Raw genomic sequence first — 6,000 nt, forward strand, 5'->3', positions numbered from 1 at the left:
GAGCCTCAGCTCCCTTAAGGGACAGGTTTCAGCTTTGTCAGTTTTGTTTCAGCGATCTTTAGCTTCAAGGTCCGGTGCGCACCTTTTTACAGGGAGTTGCTCATACGGCACCCCCTTTCCGGTCTCCGGTGCCACCTTGGGACCTTAACCTGGTTCTGGACGCCTTGCAGGCCCATCCGTTTGAACCATTAGCGGAAGTACTGTGGCGCTTGCTGTCCTGGAAGGTTGCTTTCCTGGTGGCGGTTACCTCCCTTCGTAGGGTTTCGGAGATTGCGGCGCTGTCGGCAAAACCACCCTTTACGTTTTTTTCACCAGGATAAGGTGGTGTTGCGACTGGTGCGGTCTTTTCTAAATTTTATCAAATACATACGTTCGCGTCAGCCGACGCTTCGCTGGGTCGAAAGGTTTTACAGACGGCTGTAAACTGACCGCATGCGCTTTGATTTATTTGTACCCACCCCTGGGGACAGCTGTGGGACGTCCCACGGTCTTTGCTGTGTACCCCAATGACACGAGTGAGAAAAGAGGATTTTTTACTCACCGTAAAATCTCTTTCTCGTCTCGTCATTGGGGGACACAGCACCCACCCCTCTTTCTTTCTATGACACGGTTGGTGGTCCTGGTCGGACTCCGGATTCTGTAAGTCGCACATGGTGCTGCGTGTTTTTCATTACAGTGAAATTTTTTGTTAACGTGTCATATGACTAACTGTTGTTGTCTCTCTGTTCCTGCATGGCTATTCCAACTGCTGGCATGACAAACTAATTAGCCTGCTGTCGGCAGGAGGGATATAGCCAGAGGGCGGAGCTAACTTTTTTGTGCTTAGTGTCGCCTCCTAGTGGCAGAAGCTATATCCCACGGTCTTTGCTGTGTCCCCCAATGACGAGACGAGAAAGAGATTTTACGGTGAGTAAAAAATCCTCTTTTTTGCGCGTGGTAAATAAACGAACCGATTTTGAAATGGCTAATTAGTTCAAGATGTTTACTTTTTTCCAGTGGAATTATGCAGTGTTTCACGCATCTCCTAGCGTGCGTTTGTGCACCACTCATTGACTTCCAAGTTGACCTTTGGTGCGCAGAAAGATAGAGTATGTTCTATCTTTTTTTTTTTTTTGCGTGCCCCAAAAATGCGCATGTGAACGAATCCATTGAAATCATATTTACTGCATATTACCAGCCTAGTTGTAGATTATGCTTCTCAGTACCGATCGTGTACATCCTTGCTCATCCAGTATTTTCTGTGTCTGTATTTGGGGTAAAGGTAATTTCTATTCTGTATGATTTTATTTGTACACACGGTGCAGAGAAATATGGCTACATATGAGCAGCTTCTAGAATATCACATATATAGCATATGATACATGCTGGATGGCCGAGAAATGATTGTTATACATGAATACCCATTGGTATCAGTGTATGCTGTTCCTTCATTAATTGTTGGAAAACTATATGGGTGGTTTCACATCTGCGCCTGGGTGTTCTGCTTTCCTGCTCCATTTGGGGAGCAGGAAAGGGAAATCCCTGTGGTTAAAATGTTCTTTCTCAGGACATAACTGAACGGACCCCACAGAGGTCTTCCATTGCTTTCATTGGGGCTGGTGCTGCTGACGCCGGCCCCATAAAAAAAAGGTGATATCACAAAAAGAATTTGCTGCAATTTTTTTCTCTCGCAACATCGCATGAGTGAAAACATAACAAATTTAAAGGAAACCATTAAAAATCATTGGTTTCATAATTCCTGTCATCTCTATCCACAAACAATGCCACTCCAGTTTTTGATGCATTTTTTAAAGCCAAAGCTGGTAATAGAAGCAAAAGGGTCAGGTAATATAAAGGATGGACCTGTACTCCTTTACACTGGATTTACTTCTGGCTTTAAGATTTAAATTTGACCATTTTTTTTAGCTAGGGGTTATGAAGGGTATAATTTCTTCTTAAGGCTAGTCTTCAGACAGACAAGCACAATATTGGGCCGTGGAACTCTGCCTGATTTTGTGCACGTGCGATGACGCTGCGGATGCGAGGCGTTTTTGTGTCAATTGGAAACCTCGGATCGCACGCTGTGCAATGTTTTCCATCCCCGTTGAAAGCAATGCTTTCCGAGGAAATGCCCAAAGATATGACATGTGATGCAGGAAAGAAATCGCTCATGGATATGACCTCATTAAAAAATGGGGTTCAGATTCGTTTCAGATTCGTATGCATTGTACACATCTCGCACGATTTTCACAGCCGTGGGAAAGTGACCCAAGGAGACACCTAGAAGGTGAGTGAGGAAACTTATAAGGCCATCCATATTCCTATTGGAGATATGCAAATGGGAAGATGGAACAATACCCCTGCAGCGCCACTTATTGGAAGGCAGCATTCCTGCAAGTCAATGTCAGACTTTTTCAACAAGTCTTGTAACAATGACTGGGAATTGTAATAATGGACCTCGTGTGGCAGTAGAAACAGTCCGAAGCTCTTGCACACGACCTGAAGATTGCAGGTTCAATCCCCACGTGGTTCAGGTAGCCAGCTTAAGGTTGACTCAGCCTTTCATCCTTCTAAGGTTGGTAAAATGAGTATCCAGCTCAGTGGGGCGGTAATAAATAAATTACCTGAAAGCACTGCGGAATAAATTGGCTATACAAATAACAAGATTTATTTTATTTATTTGGGGTATTCTGATTTTGGCTTATAATTCCGAGTCATTGTTAAAAAAGTCTGACTTTGACTTGCAGGAATGCTGCCTACCAATAGGTGGTGCTGCAGGGGTATTGTTCCATCTTCTCTATTTGTATTTTTTTAATACAATAAATGCGTGTTAAATGACCCTTAACAAGGCATAACTAAAGACTTCAGCGGCTGCATTACAGCTGACTAAAAAGCCAAGAGAATAGAGTCTTATACACTGCAGTATCTCAGTTCTGCGTCCTGCACACTACATGCTGAGGATTGTGCAGCAGTCAGATCTGTAATTAAAAATTATTATATTGCAGGCAAATACCATTATTTTCCACTAGATGTCAGTATTGCTTACTTAATACTTATTTACAACTCTCCACTGTCTTGGCGGCAGTAAAGGTGAGGCGTACAATTGGTGGTCACATGGGTATGCTTCACTTTTAGGGTTCATCTAAGTCCATGGTGAGATTATGTGATTAAGGCTTCTTTCACACGGGTTACAAAATCGCAAGCTGTTTTAGCAATGCGACATAATTACAAAACACATAACAGATGTGTTGTAGCCTGAAAGAGCCCATCGGAAAGCACGGGCTTTCCATACATGCGTTTTGTAGCGATGTCTCGCGATTTTGTAGCCTGTGTGAAGCAGGCCTAAACCTGCATGCCATAGTTTAGAATGCCCTTGTACATCACATGAATATGCACTTGGATTCTTTTCATTACAATTGTATCACTCTCAGAGCTTTTCTATTTACTTTGCTGCATGTATTTTAAACCTGCTCTTTTGTTTTCATCACATTCTCTGTAATGTATTGTCTTCACTGGATTCAATGTAGCCATGAAGTCTAGGCTCAAATATCGGAGCATTTGTGTAAGCCATGGGCTGGAAGAGCAGCACATAGCAGTATGGTTAAATCTTGATTGCCCCCTCCCAGATAAGTGATATCAGGCACCTCAAGGTAATAAATTGCCTCAGGTGATTGCATGGGCACTGTCAAAATAAGGCTGCCTGTCCACAGGAATTGTGAGATGCGGGAGCAGGAGCCAGCAGACGGATCTCTGCGGTAAGCCTATCTGACAGGCTCACCGCCGAGAATTGCGGCAATTCACAGCATGCTGTGATTTGCCGTCCGCGAGTGGAGAATCGCTATGATTCTCCGCTCGTCGAAAGGGGGGCCTGCGTTTTCCATAGCAACGCTATGGAAAGCGTGCATTGCGTTCCCCGCGGCCGGATTATTGCCGCGGTGAACGCAATGCAAAAGCGCCCGTGGACAGGCAGCCTAAAGTGGTGGTGGCTGTAATACACTCTGAATGGATTGGTAGGGCGGGCTATAAGGACCTAATTAAGGTCCCCAGAGCTGTCACTTAGAAATGTCTGTGAGCAGCGGGGCATCCTCTTGTATAGTCCCAACAAGCGGCTCTAAATATTAGCGTGTGCAGGCACAATTTGCTGACATTTGGTAGTATGTTAGTACATGGTAAGTTATAAATCATTGTAAGGTTAATGTTCTTTTGGATTAAAACTTCAAAGAGGAGAATCCAGTGTCCCATAAATCTTCAGTTTTATAGGCGCACGAGTAAAATCCAATTAGCTAAGATGCAAAGAACGCATAAGCTGATGCGTTTCAGGTTCACATAGAACCTTTAATCATAGGTACAACATCCGTGTGCAACCAGCCATTGCAGTTGAGCTGGATTAACTTGTATGGTTAATGTTCTTTTAAAAGGAAAAAAAAGGCTGTACTAAAAGATGTTTGCTAAAATAATAACTCATATAAAACCAAATAACCCTCGCACAGGGGGTGAACAAAAATATAGAAATGCAGGGAATTTTAATCATTCGCACTGAGCTGCCTATTTGACCCTGCATGGCTGAGAGCTTTCCCGCCAAGTTTGTGTTTACGTCACCTCTTGCCCTGCTCTGAGTGGTTTTGGGAGCCAGCTCTTAGCAGCTGAGTGGCTCAAACCCCTGACCAATGGGATCTGGTTGCTCGGGCCGATGTTCACTTCTAAACTGCAGCATCTGTGTCATATTGCGCCCCCCCCCCGAGCACACTCGGATAAGGCAGTTACGTGAGCGAGCATCACTCTTCTCGAGTAAATGCATTCTTGTCCAAGCACGCTCGGGGGGCAACGGGGAGAGAGAAAGAGCGATCTCTCACTCTTCCACCCCCCTACCCCCACCAGAGCCTGCTCGTACAAGAATGCAGTTACTCGACAAGAGCGATGCTCGCTCGGGTAACTGCCTTATCCGAGCGTGCTCGCTCATCTCTAGTCTCTGCATGCCTTATTGAAATATGATCTATAATCCCACATAAATTAAGGCATAGATTTTGTATTTTTGTCTACCCCCTATATTTTATATTACTGCAACGCAAACCTCATATTCCTGTATTGATGCATAAATCTAATATATTTAACGCCAAAAGTTGAAGATTTTTCCACAGTCCTAAAGCTCAACTATGGCTTGCTCTTATGTATAGGGGTTAATAGAATGAGCTTAAAAACTGATATTTCTTGCCTTTCATATAAGCTTCAATGCAAGCTGTAAGCCAAACTGTTCCTTATCTAATAGACAGGCTCTGGATAGCGTCCATCTACAATTTATAGGTGGTAAAGCCTTTCATTAAATTGCACTCGCACTTGTAAACTGAAGCCAAGATTATATTTCCTTGATAAACAAGTTGAAGTTGCGTGAGAAGGACAAAGTACCAAAGCTTGCCAGATTGTCATCATTGTGCAGGAACACGCAGAATGTAATCTCACTGGGTTGGGAAGGAGTTAAATATGCCAGAAGCAGTATGGGAATAAAACAACTTCATATTGTGAGCTAATACAATAAAAGCAAAAAGATTAAATCTGCCTCGTAAGGATTATCCTCTACAAACACCAGTGTGTACAGAGAACCTCGCCAAGAGGAGCTGGCAGGATACATATACATGGCACTCGCACGGAACCTGGATGATTTCACTTCTGTGCTGGGGGCCACACTATCTAGAAATGCCATTTATAATACAATGGCTACATCTCCTCATGTAAAAACTAGTACCAATGTATAGAATTTTATAGCCCTTCTGACTGGTATTTAACCCCTTTATGAGACAACCATTTTTTTTCTCCTTTTTGTTTTTTCCTCCCCACTTGCCAAAAATAATACATCCTTATTTTATTTATCCATCATCGTAGCTGTCCGAGAGTTGTTTTTTTTTTTCTTGGACAAGTTGTATTTTTCAATTGTACGATGTAATGTACCATATAATATATTAAACTTTTAGACAATTCTAAATTCCATTATTTATTTTTTTTTATGGTATACAGTCTGCAGCAAAA

Source organism: Eleutherodactylus coqui, chromosome 3 (assembly GCF_035609145.1).
Source record: "Eleutherodactylus coqui strain aEleCoq1 chromosome 3, aEleCoq1.hap1, whole genome shotgun sequence".
Classification (NCBI taxonomy): domain Eukaryota; kingdom Metazoa; phylum Chordata; class Amphibia; order Anura; family Eleutherodactylidae; genus Eleutherodactylus; species Eleutherodactylus coqui.